Here is a 13,762-nt window from a genome sequence, read left to right on the forward strand (position 1 = left end):
GCCTCTGCAGCAATCTGCTTTCCCCCATCTCTTAGTTTAAAAACTGCTCTGCAACCTTTTTAATGTTAAGTGCCAGCAGTCTGGATCCACTTTGGTTTAGGTGGAGCTCATCCTATAGGCTCCCCCTATCCAGAAAGTTTCCCCAGTTCCTAATAAATCTAAACCCCTCCTTCTCTACACCATCGTCTCATCCATGCATTGAGACTCTGAAGTTCTGCCTGCCTACCTGCCCCTGTGCGTGGAACTGGAAGCATTTATGAGAATGCCACCATAGAGGTCCTGGATTTCAGTCTCTTTCCTAGCAGCCTGAATTTGGCCTCCAGGACGTCTCTCCTTCCCTTCCCTATATCATTGGTACCTACATGTACCACGATCACCAGCTCCTCCCTAGCACTACACATAAGTCTATCTAGATGCCTCGAGAGATCCGCAACCTTCGCACTAGGCAGGCAAGTCACCATACGGTTTTCCCAGTCATCACAAACCCAGCTATCTATGTTTCTAATGATTGAATCTCCCATTACTAATACCTGCCTTTTCCTAGTGACTGGAGTTCCCTCCCCTGGAGAGGTAACCTCAGTGCAAGAGGATACCCCAACATCATCTGGAAGGAGAGTCCCGACTATGGGAAGGTTTCCCTCTGCTCCCATTGACTGCTCTCCTTCCCTGGGCTTTTCATCCTCCTTAACAGCGCAAGGACAAATCTACAGAGTTTTGGAAAGCCTCATCATCATACCTTTCTGCCTTTCTTAGTTCCTCCAGTTCCGCCACCCTGGCCTCCAAAGCCCGTACAGGGTCTCTGCGGGCCAGGAGCTCCTTGCACCGAATGCACACATACGCCACCTGCCCACAGGGCAGGTAATCATACATGCTACACTGAGTGCAATAAACAGGATAGTCCCCACTCTGCTGCTGGGCTTCTGCCTGCATTCTCTCTTACAGCTACGTAGGTTAATGATAGGGTTTTTGTTTAAATCAAGACATTTTGATTATAGTTTAGTTTAAAGGTTTTAAAGAATGGCAAGTGTACCTTGTCCCCTATCCACTCCCCTTCCCAACTCCCTCTCGAAACTCCCTGTTAGCAGTCCCTGTTCGCAAAGCTCCCTGGTCACTTGCTCACTGCTTTATAAAGCACTAGCCTTCTTGATAGCCCCACCCCCTGAGTAAGGCTCAGCCAATGAACAGAGGCTTCTAGATTTCAAAGACCACCGACTTCACAGCTTTTGCAGCCTTTGAAGGACTCCATGGTCAACGGTGCCTAAACTCCACAACACAACAGACATGCACCCTTATCCCCACCATTCCACATCTAGGGGAAAACAAAGAGAACCACAGCTTTGCATACACAGGCCTGTGAAAACCACAGGATTAGACAATAGTTGTGGTTCATTCCATTTTGGACAGTGCAGTAAAAGTATGATTCATACAGTTACAATTTGCTAGACTGTTTTTAACCCTATTATTTTCTATAGACACACAGTTGTATTTTTGGAAACTTTGTGTATCTTTCTTACATTGCAGAATTCATAGCAATAGATAATAAAAACACCATATTCAAACATTTAAATTAAGCGTTACATATTTCACAGGGACAGATAATAACCTGCCCATATTAAATAGCTTGCACCAAGCATCATAGATTTCAAAATTGAACTCCTGAACACTTTCATAAAGTGTTCATCAGACACAAGTAATATACCTGATGGTTAAAATGACCTTTTAATGCCTCCCTCAGCATGGGGCTCTTCTAGTAATACTTGTCTGGCTGTTCAAATTCAGCAGCTAGCCAGTCCACCTCATTCCTCCATCCCCCCAGGACTTTCCCCCTTTGCCTCACAGTTACTGTGTAGTATACCACGCACACAATACCCATGGGGATGTTTGCCTCACGGAACTCCAATCTAGTGAGACAACATTGCCAGTGACTCTTCAATTTATCAAAAGCACATTCAACAGTCTTTTTTTCCACCACCTACAAATCTGGTAGTTGAATCTCTCCTTGGAGATGACAAGGTGGTCCGTATACAGCTTCATGAACAAGGGGTAGTCTAGGTCTCCCAGCATCACTACTGGAATTTCAGCATTACTAACTTTAATGGATTGGTTGAGGAAAAATGTTCCTGTTTGCAACTTTTCAAAAAGTTCTGTGTTCTTTAAGATGCAAGAGTCATAGACCTTCCCTGACCAGTACGCACTGATATCAGTGAAGGGTCCCTGGTAACCCATTGCTTGCAGAAACATAGAAAAGTATCCCTATCCATTGACGCATGGTGGATTTGTGGTACATATCTTCCCTATGCTGGCATCAATCACCCCAGTGTAGTTCAGGCAACACATTGCTGCCAATTCATCTATGTATTTCCTGCAGAGTCACAATCCTGTGTAACAAGAGACAGTTAATGGCCTTACACTTTGGGATGACAATGGCCCCCATTGTGGATTTTCCAACTCCAAATTGATTGGTCACTGACCAGTGTTGAAAGTTGCTGGAGTAGTTTTCTTCACTGTCAATGAAGTGCTCATTTTCACGTCCCTGTGCCACAGAGGGCTAGGATGAATTTGACACACAGATCCAGGAATGTGGCCTTTTGCATCCGAATGTACTGTAGCCACTGTTTATCATCCCGAACCTGCAGCCCAATAATCAGTTCTCATTTCTTGGGCCCTGAAGAGACAAGCTACCCTATGGAGCTGCTCAGTGAATTCCAGGAGCCATCTGGCAATTTGTTGCTGTATCCATCAGCATGCAGTTACTGTGCTTGTGCATCTTTGCATCTTCTTCTTTGCACATACAGTTGTAGTAGTGCTCATTCAAGTTCCGCAGATAGAGAAGAATAGGGTATTAGCAACACTAATGAGAATTTTCTGTCAGAGACAGAGGAGACCAAAATGCAGCACACAGGAATATGGGAGGTGTTGATTTTTTTAACCTTTAAAAAAAAGGGGGGGGGGGAATTGAACAGGCATAATGGGATGGATAAAGTGGCATGGTGATTTGACCCCTAGCTCCCAGAAATCCCAAGGGAACCAATCAGATCACACAATGCAGTGCAAAAATGTCCCATAAAGCATTGAGACCTATGGCATGGTATGGCACGCTGGCATACCTAATGATGGTGCACTGTATTTTACATCAACACAACCACTTGTGGTGAGGACCCACTGTGCTGATGCAAGCACCCAAGCGTGTATGTGCAAGAGCAACATACAACAGTTTGTGGCTATTTGCTGACATAACTTGCATCAAACAGACTTTGTAGGGTGGGCATGGCCTGAATCCTCTAGGGCTTAATAAAGTCTCTCCATGTAGCCTTTATAATTACACTGTCAGAGATTATTCCCCCCACCCCCATTTGCTATTTGGTTTCTGGAATTCTATTGAAGAGTTCTGTACTCTTAAATTATTCACTCGTCTGCATTTTTCCTCAATTTCTTTGAGTGAAAAATTAGCTTTCATTAGCCTGATTTCTTTAATTCAGTCTAATCCAGCTCCTATAGCTGAATATATAACTCATACTATCTTTTTTTCTTTAAGCACTAATAGGAAAGAAAATGGGAAAATTGCTGAGCCTCTAATGTGAGATGCGTTATGAAGTATCATTTCTTAAACTACCAACAGAAAAATGAAAACAATGTGACAATGGTTGAGGCAGAAGAAAAATAAGAGCATTAATTCTTTCCAGTTCTTTCCCCCTGGGAACAGTCAGTTTCACTGTTGGTGCCAATTTATAGCTGTCAAGTACAGTATGAACTGAACTCTATTCTTTGGGGCAAAACTGAAGTATGCCTGGTGCAGGCTTTAGCAGTCTTAGCAATAAGGTGGTGTAAACCTGGTTTTATTTTTGGCAAAAGCAGAATCAGTTAGGTACCTGTACTGCATACATAGTGAAGCAGGTTGCTTTACTATAATCCGGAAAACATCTTCTCTCATGATTGTTTGTTTCTTTTTAGCGCATAGACTTCTACACATATAGGCATTTTCAAACCTTTTGGTTATAATTGCATCTCTTCTTGATAGAATAAGAAGAAAACAAACACTTTGATTTAGGGCTAAGCCCAATCTTTCCTCCTACCCATCCTTCAACTTCCCACTTCCCATTTCATAAAAATTAGACCTTGCCAAAAGCCTTGTAAGCCATGTCCCATACCTCTCACCTTTACCTACTAAAACTAGGATCAAAAAGAAGAGACTTGCTTTCCCTGACTGTGGTCTAACTTTCCCCATAGTTCTATAGCCTAATTAGTTTCACACTAGTCACATTTATTTATTCATAGAATCATAGAAGATTAGGGTTGAAAGAGACCTCAGGAGGTCATCTTGTCCAACCCCCTGCTCAAAGCAGGACCAATCCCAACTAAATCATCCCAGCCAGGGCTTTGTCAAGCCAGACCTTATTATTATGACAGAGCTTTCCTTCAGGTGGCTACATGCATGATTGTGTTGCTTACAGGATTGATTGGTCACCCAACAAATAAATATAAATGCTTTACTTCACATCCAAATAAGTTCATTCATCACTACTTTATCATGAAAGTTGAACTTAGAAATGTAGAATTAGGTACAAAAAAAGCTGCATTCAAAAATAAAACAAATGTAAAGTTTTAGAGTTTGCAAGTCCACTCAGTCTTATTTCTTGTTCAGCCAAACACTCAGTCAAACAAGTTTGTTTACATTTGCAGGAGATAATGCTGCCCGCTTCTTCTTCACAATGTCTCCTGAAAGTGAGAACAGGCCATTCACATGGCACTATTGTAGCTGGTGTCACAGGATATTTAAGTGCCAGATGTGCTAAAGATTCATATGTCTCTTCATGCTTCAACCACCATTCCAGGGGACATGTGTCCATGCTCATGACCAGTTCTGCTCAATAATGATCCAAAGCAGTGCGGACCGACACATGGTCATTTTCTCTATCTGAGTCAGATGCCACCAGCAGAAGGTTGATTTTCTTTTTTGGTGGTTCGGGTTCTGCAGTTTCTGCATTGAAGTGTTGCTTTTTTAAGACTTCTGAAAGTATGCTCCACACCTTGTCCCTCTCAGATTTTGGAAGGCACTTCAGATTCCTAAACCTTGGGTTGGAATGGTGGCTGAAGTTTGAAGGGCATATGAATTTTTAGCATATCTGGCATGTAAATAGCTTGCTATGCCAGCTACAATAATGCCATGCAAATGCCTGTTCTCACTTTCTGGTCACACTAAGTAAAAGAGGGCAGCATTATCTCCTGTAAATGTAAACAAACTCGTTTGTCTTAGCGATTGGCTGAACAAGAAGTAGGGCTGAGTGGACTTGTAGGCTCTGAAGTTTTATATTGCATTCAAAAATAAAACATTTATGGAACAAAAAAATCTACATTTGTAAGTTGCACTTTCACAACAAAGATTTCACTACAGTATTTTATGAGGTGAATTGTAAAATAGTATTTCTTTTATCAGTTTTACAGTGCAAATATTTGTAATAAAAATAACATACACTTTAATTTAAATTACAATACAGAATACAATATATATAAGAAAATGTAGAAAAACATCCACAATATTTAATACATTTTAATTGGTATTCTATTATTATTTCAGTGTGATTAAAACTGTGATTAATCACAATTAATTTTTAATCACAATTAATATTTTGAGTTAATCGCATGAGTTAACTGTGATTAATTGACAGCCCTAATTTTTTTTCTTAAATTATTTACAGTGTTCACAAGGTCATTGGTTTCTGTGGAAACATGTAAAGTAATGCATCACCTTTTATGATATTACTCTGTCACAATGTTCTAAATGAATATGTAAATACTTTCATTGATTGTGAGGGGAAAATTATTTGAATGATGCAGATAAGTTTATACAAATTCCATAGATGTACATAATCATTTTTGTTGTGTGGTAGAGAGAAAAGTATGTGCTAGCCTATGAGGAAAAGCAAAGTAATTTATACTACTCAGGGCAATAGCTGCTAGTTATTGGTAGAATTCTACTCCAGAAGATAACCTAGTCTGTCTCAGAAAGCATTAGATATGATTTATTAGAGAATTTATATCTTTAATGTTCTACTAATGTATTTTCATACACACATAGCCCTTATAAGCCTGAGTGAGTGCATTTTGGTATCAGTTCTAAATCTGCTTCTTGTTGAGCTAAATGTATGACAGATTATCCGAAATGTGCCAAATCCCTAAATTCCTTCTGGAAGCAATGATGCCCGCTTCTTAAAGATTACCAGTGACGTGAAAGGGAGTATTATCAAAGTGACGGTTGCCATCCTATTAAGTTCAACGGGAGGTAAAAGAGGAGGATGTGGAGGATGCGATTGGTTCACTTCAAGGAACCTAGATGACATTTAGCTAAGGGAAGGGACTTTCTACCAAACCTCTGTTATTCATATGTGTTTTATTTTTATTGCTATAAAAATACAGAGATTCATTCAGGTTCATTGCAAAATACAAAACAAGCTTGTCTGCATCACTGAATCAGATATAAAGCTGAGCAAAATGTTTGTCTTTCAAAACAATCAAGTACATTAGTTAATACGTTTGTATCAGATCCTCTCTTTGCTCTGAGGCAAGTATTAAAACAAAAAGGTTTGCGGAAAAAATCCTACAGTCAAATTCAGACTTGGTTTAATGCAACTAATTTCAATGGGGTTTTCAGTTTATAGCAGACCAGCATTTAGCCTATAATTAGAGACATAACAGAAATAGCAGAAGGAAAGACTAGTGCAAGTTAATGTTTTCCATAACTTATATATTATAATTTGTAAAGTCAATAAACAACAGTAATAAGAAAGTGAGAGAGCCAAAAGTATTTCTGAGAAAGAGAGAGATCTGTCAGAAACATGTGTCCCAAAATGTGGTGCAATCCAGAAATAAAGTGATGGGTAACGTTTTCCTAATGTGATTCCTTCCCTTTCATTTGATTGGTTGATACAATATTTTCTCATTAAAGGCTGTGACTGCTCAACTTCCATACCACTCTGGCTCTCCCACAACTCATACCTTTTTCCTCCTTTCATGTTCTTCTGAAGTGGAGATGTAGCATGTTACTTCAGTGATTAAATGACTTGCTTGAAAAGCTTTTTGATATCTTTGAGTTTTTTCAGATGTGTTTACTAATTGTTCTGGAAACTGTCGTATCATCAGTTTCCTGATCCTTTGTAAAATTAATATCACTCTCCTGTCTCCATCTCTGTGCCACAAGGTGATTGATTAATTTAAATGTATTGTGCATTAGCTGTGTATCTGCCAGCATGACCCTGACTTCCAGTGAGTAAAAGGAGTAAGCTGCAAGATCAGCAATATGATATAGTGCCGCAAGAGAAACTCTTGTGATGTCAGAGGTTGGCAGAAGAAAAGAAATAAAGAGGAGAAAGCCGCTGACATTATACTGGGTATTTAATTTAGCTATCAGCCTCATTGCAAACCTCAGAGTTTGCAACAATATGTAGACTCCACTTAAACCACTGTTTTTATTTTTTGCCTAGAACTTTTTCTATATTATTTGATGTTGGCCACTCAGCTGCTATAACAACAGCATGTAATACTTTGTACTTACATAGCATCTTTCATATGAGCATCTCAAGTGCCTTAAAAGAGGAGTGCTGAAAATAGGTAGACATATTTTCAGAGGACCAAACTGAGGCAGAGTGCATTTAAGTGACTTTCTCAAGGTAACTCACAGAGCAGCCTGGGTTGCCTGACTCCCATTCCCTTACAACAAGAATGAGACCATTCTGCCTCCATGAGAAGAAAATATGTGATCAAGGGCCTCAGTGAGGACTAATTAATTTTGTTCCCCACCGAACTTGGGTGGATTCAAATGGGCACAAAGGTTCCATTAATTGCTGTGGTATTGTTTCACTATTTGTGATTCCTCTAGGTTTCTCTCTCATCAGGAATCATAAAAAATGAATGTGTAATTTAGAATCTCTGGTACAGTAAATGAGATAATGCCAGAGGTAGCTTTTGTATTTTAACTTGTCTCTCTGTTTCATGAGCAAAGAGCAGTTATCTAACCACTGGGCCCAAGAACTGAGACAAGTTTTATGAAACAGATCCCTTAAAAATTAGACCGGCAGCTACTCTGAACATCTACAGAACCTATTTAGTCAACACAAAGGTAAACAGAATGCTCAAGCTGTCCTAGCTTTTTCGAGTAAAGATTCCCATTTCCTCTTGGCAGGTTTTACTTGCTCTTGGCCTTGTGACTCTCAATTTTCTTGGACAGCAGCAAGGCCTGGATGTTGGCCAAGACATGACCTTGAACAATTGTAATTTTCCACAGTAGTTTGTTGAGCTCCTCATCATTATGGATGGCGAGCTACAGTTGACAGGGGATTAGCCTGGTTTTCTTATTATCCTGAGCAACGTTGCCAGCCAGCTCCAGAATTTCAGTGGTCAGATACTCTAGCATCGTAGCCATATAGACCGTGGCTTCAGCCCCTACTTGCTCAGCATAATTCTCTTTCCAAAGTAGCCAGTGCATACAGCCCCAGGGGAACTGCAGCCCAGCCCACTAGGAGCAAGATTTAGCCTTGGACCTCACTTTACCTCCCTGCTTTCCTCAACCTGACATTGTAAGTAGTGCTTGAACATTGCTCACTATGAAGAAACAGAAAAGCTGTCCTACTGACGGGTATTCAGTAAATACATCTAGCTGAAAATGAGAGAAACAATTTAAGCATTTTCACCTGTTCTTTTGAACCATCATCTAGGAAAAAAGTTCTCAAAGCATGATTTTCTCCTTTCAATATACAAAGGGATGCTATTGGTTAGGGAGCTAATCAAAAGCTATTCTGAGAGCATAGTTACATAGCATCCATTATTCTGAGAATAATAAAAATACTATCTGTGTAAAGGGAATATGTGATAGGAAGATGCTACATTGTAAAAAGTATTCTGTTTGTTATATTTTGATTAAAAGGATGTTTGTGGGAGGTGTTTGTCACTGGTTAGAAAAATCTATATGCTGCTTTCTGTTGTGTAGAAGTGCTGAACAGTGGGTCAGATTCTCAGCTGGTGAAAATTGGTTAATTCCATCAACTTCAAACTCGGCATCTTGGTATCTCACCTTCTATAGACACACAAAGAATTTTCAAAAGTGCCTACGCCCCATTTTCAAAAGTGACTAACCTCAGTGAAAGTCAATGGAATTTGGGCTCCTAATTAACTGACACACCCTTGAAAATACTTTTGGATCTGATCATAGGATTGGCTGCCTGTACCTTAAGCATGCATGTAACTTAGCAACTCTGCAGTTTTTTTGTTATATAGTTATAATAAAATAAAATTAAAATATAAACATAATGGGCTAGGTTTTCACCTGGTGTAAGTCAGCATAGATTCATGGAAGCCACTGGTTCTACACCAGTTTATATTGGCTGAGGATCTGGAGCAAGTTACTGGATTACCTTTACTGATTCTCCTTGGCCCTTTCCTGTTGTCCCTCACATCTGTATGTGTCTGATCTGTATATATCATATCATTCTTTTAAGATAGACTATTTGAAGCAGAAGGTTATTTATTTTCTTTTTTTACAGCACTGTCAATTCAAGTTAGTATTTAGTTCCAACCCCTTTCTTCCAGAGGCAATATTTTAGGGAATTATATAAATAAAAATTTTGGTGAATTGCTTTGTTTTGGATTACTCACCGAGTAATGAATAAATAGAGGATCTCCTGCAGACACCTACTTGCAGAGAACCGTCTCTTTAGCATATTGCTATTTGTAATAATATGCTGTGATTACATTGAAAAAGTGACCTCCATAAATTGCCTTTTTATTTGAGTCTCATTTTGGTAGGAGAATCAATCACTTTGATCACACTTTTGTACTGCTTCACTCCTAGAAGTACAGTAGGAGGTTTCTGATGACTGTGTTTGAAGCATGTGGAAACACACTTTAAGTCTCTGCTTTTTAGATGATCACAGTTTGACAGTTTTGTCTATGTTCAAAGGTAGTGTAAGAATTGGATATATTGTTAGCCAGCCACTAAATCTATGAAAAGCCTTGTTGGAACGGGAAGGGGGGAAAAATCATCATTTTGAATTTGGTTGGAATGGAGCTCAATAACCCTCTGGACTGTTTTTAGGAAAGCTATAATAAAGCTGATTAAACAGCAACATCATACACAGTTTAAATCTGCCTAGAGATAATGAAGGTCAACACAGGATTCCCACATAAAAAGGACAGATTAGACATTTTGAACATAAATCCAGTTGATAATGAAATCTGTAAATTGAAACCTTTTCTGTGTTGTATAATACTAACACATGACATTTTGCTGTCCATATAACCTTTAGCTTTACTGTCAATATTATTCCATTACATGGATTACAGAAAAGGAGTTAAGCACTATCAGAATGGAAGGCATGTTTTAATAACAATGCAAATTATTAATCCTTTATGATGCAGGACTATAATAGGTTTTTAATGCATTGAATTAAACACTATCTGCTCCAATAACCCAGTCACTAAAATTATTATCTGTAATTATGGATGGAGCAAAGTTCAATTTCAAGTATGTAAACTGTGCCTTATAATCAATGTCTAGCTGCAAGGATGCACGAATAGTACTGGCCACATATGTCATAGTTTGCTTAACATCAAAGCTAGATTTGATCTTTGTTTTGTTTAGATGAAAGTAAGCTGAGCTTTTAGACAACAATCATAGTTGCCAAATAGATCAAACAAGCAAAAGCAGCATATTAGTGGTTGCATAAGAATCTCCCTTGCAAACAGTGATTTCCGGTACCCATATGTGACTGTCCCACTTGCAAAAATAATTTGCAAAAACATTTCCAAATATTGGACTTGATTCTGGTGTCCATACTCAAGCAAAATCTCATCTGACTACAGGACTAGGGCTTATGCTGTTTTACTTTATCTTCAGAGACAAACTTGAAGGGCAGTTTTTTTCCCCAGAAGGGGTCTTAACACCTCTGAAACAGGAGGCACAATTTTACATGTTCAAACGTTTGCACTTTCAGCCTGTGTGCACTGGGCAGTACACTATGGGAGGAGGTGAGCAGCCCTCAGTGGTGAAAGAACAGATTAAGGACTGTTTAGAAAAGCTGGACATGCAAGTGTCCATGGGGCTGGATGCAATGCATCCGAGGGTGATGAGGGAGTTGGCTGATGTAATTGCAGAGCCATTGGGCATTATCTTTGAAAACTCGTGGCAATCAGGGGAGGTCCCAGACGATTGGAAAAAGGCAAATATAGTGCCCATCTTTAAGAAAGGAAAGAAGGAGAATCTGGGGAAGTATAGACCGGTCAGCCTCACCTCAGTCCCTGGCAAAATCATGGAGCAGGTCCTCAGGGAATCAATTTTGATGCACTTGGAGGAGAGGAAGGTGATCAGAAACAGTCAACAGCTGCTGATTTACCAAGAGCAAGTCATGCCTGACCCACCTGATTGCCGTCTATGGTGAGATAACTGGCTCTGTGGATATGGGGAAAGCGGTAGACCTGATATATCTTGACTTTAGCAAAGCTTTTGATACGGTCTCCCACAGTATTCTTGCTAGCAAGTTAAAAAAGTATGGATTGGATGAATGGACTATAAGGTGGGTAGAAAGCTGGGTAGTGGTCAACGGCTTGATGTCTAGTTGGCAGCTGATATCAAGTGGAGTGCCCCAGGCATCGGTCCTGGGGCCGGTTTTGTTCAACATTTTCATTAATGAACTGGATGATGGGATGGATTGCACCCTCAGCAAGTTCACAGATGACACTAAGATGTGGGGAGAGGTAGATATGCTTGAGCGTAGGGATAGGGTTCAGAGTGACCTAGACAAATTGGAGGATTGAGCCAAAAGAAATCTGATAAGGTTCAACAAAGACAAGTGCAGGGTCCTGCACTTTGGCCAGAAGAATCCCATGCACTGCTACAGGCTGGGGACCGACTGACTAAGCAGCAGTTCTACAGAAAAGGACCTGGGAATTACAGTGGATGAGAAGCTGAATATGAGGCACCAGTGTGCCCTTGTTGCCAAGAAGGCTAACTGCATATTGGGCTGCATTAGTAGGAGCATTGCCAGCAGATCAAGGGAAGTGATTATTCCCCTCTATTCGGCATTGGTGAGGCCACATCTGGAGTACTGTGTCCAGTTTTGGGCCTCCCCACTACAGAAGGGATGTGGACAAATTGGAGAGAGTCCCATGGAGGGCAACAAAAATGATCAGGGGGCTGGGGCACATGACTTACGAGGAGAGGCTGAGGGAACTGGAATTATTTAGTCTGCAGAAGAGAAGAGTGAGGGGGGATTTGATAGCAGCCTTCATCTACCTGAAGAGGGATTCCAAAGTAGATGGAGCTAGGCTGTTCTCAGTGGTACCAGATGACAGAACAAGAAGCAATGATCTCAAGCTGCAGTGGGTGAAGTTTAGGTTGGATATTAGGAAAAACTGTTTCACTAGCAGGGCGGTGAAGCATTGGGATGGGTTACCTAGGGAGGTGGTAGAATCTCCATCCTTAGAGATTTTTAAGGCCCGGCTTGACAAAGCCCTGTCTGGGATGATTTAGTTGGGGTTGGCCCTGCTTTGAGCAGGGGGTCAGACTAGATGACCTCCTGAGGTCTTTTCCAACCCTAATCTTCTATGATTCTTTCATCTGTATGATAGTCTGAGCTGATTAGGTGGTTATGCAGGTTGTACTCAACCTGTGGATGCAAATTTGAGATTTTGAAAAAATGTGGGCATGAAAACACACAGGAGCAAAATTACCCTTTGCAGTTTTAGATGCCATTTTAGAAGACTTGATTCTCTTTTCTGCAGCGTCCTGAATTAAAACATATATTATTTTGTATTACCGCATTAATATGTGCAAGAGGGCTAAATTACAATGGCTGTAGAAACCGGAACTTACTTTTGTTCTGTCTAAAGCTGAACTTTGCCATGGAACTAACATAGCTCTATGCATTCAATAAGATCTCAATAGTGTGTAAAGAATTATTTGAAATAATGTTAATATCAAACAGCCAGATTCTGCTCTGACTTACATCCTGTACTACCTCAGTGAGGTAAGGGTAATATTTACCCCTGTGTTTACTGCACAAGTTGATAAAAGCAAAAAGAATATCTTTCTTCATTAAATTTTGCCATTGTGTTTCAATATTGTGGTCTTTTATTAAATATTTGCCAATCAGCATTCAGAGTAACATACTCCAAATGGCCAATTCCTACCACTGATTTGATTTGCATTGTATGTCCTGACAGTCTATTGATATCTATGGGAATGTACAAACCAATGGAGGGACATAGTAGTGAGGGTGTAGGTTAACTTTTCATACAAGAGGTAAAACTAACTTTATACTGGAATCTACTATTACTATGATCAATGCTTCCATTGCTTACATTCATATCATGGTTGGAACATGGGGCTAGCAAACAGTGCTTAAACAAACATGGCTGTTTAGAACTGAGGCCTCAATCCTGCCATTTGATCCACACACGTGTGTAGGGGTCTCCTGTGCAGCTCTGGGCCTAAGATAATAAGATGGGTCTGTTCTAAATTCTGATATACCATTAATGACAGCTGTGGGAAAGGCTTCTCTTAGGTGAAAGGCTGCTTTCCACCCTAAAGGGGAAGCAAGCAGGCTAACAGACTGTTTGGGGAAGGACTGGCACCCAGAGGCCAGCATAACGAGGTAACGTTCCAGAGATGGGCAGGAAGAGGTATTCCTTTTGTGTGTTACAAACTTGTTTCTTTCCGTTTGGCTGAAAATTACTCCTGGAGTCTACCCCGAGGCTTACCTTGTAAATGCTGAAG

At 40.2% G+C, this 13,762-nt stretch overlaps 1 long non-coding RNA gene and 1 pseudogene across 1 annotated transcript in view; one reads left to right on the plus strand and one right to left on the minus strand.

Moving 5' to 3' along the window:
• LOC125641738 (uncharacterized) overlaps positions 1 to 13,762 on the plus strand; it is a 218,379-nt gene that overhangs the window by 75,900 nt on the left and 128,717 nt on the right. The window lies entirely within an intron of this gene.
• LOC125641737 (histone H2A.J-like) lies at positions 8,180 to 8,587 on the minus strand (annotated as a pseudogene).

Source organism: Caretta caretta, chromosome 8, assembly GCF_965140235.1.
Source record: "Caretta caretta isolate rCarCar2 chromosome 8, rCarCar1.hap1, whole genome shotgun sequence".
NCBI lineage: Eukaryota > Metazoa > Chordata > Testudines > Cheloniidae > Caretta > Caretta caretta.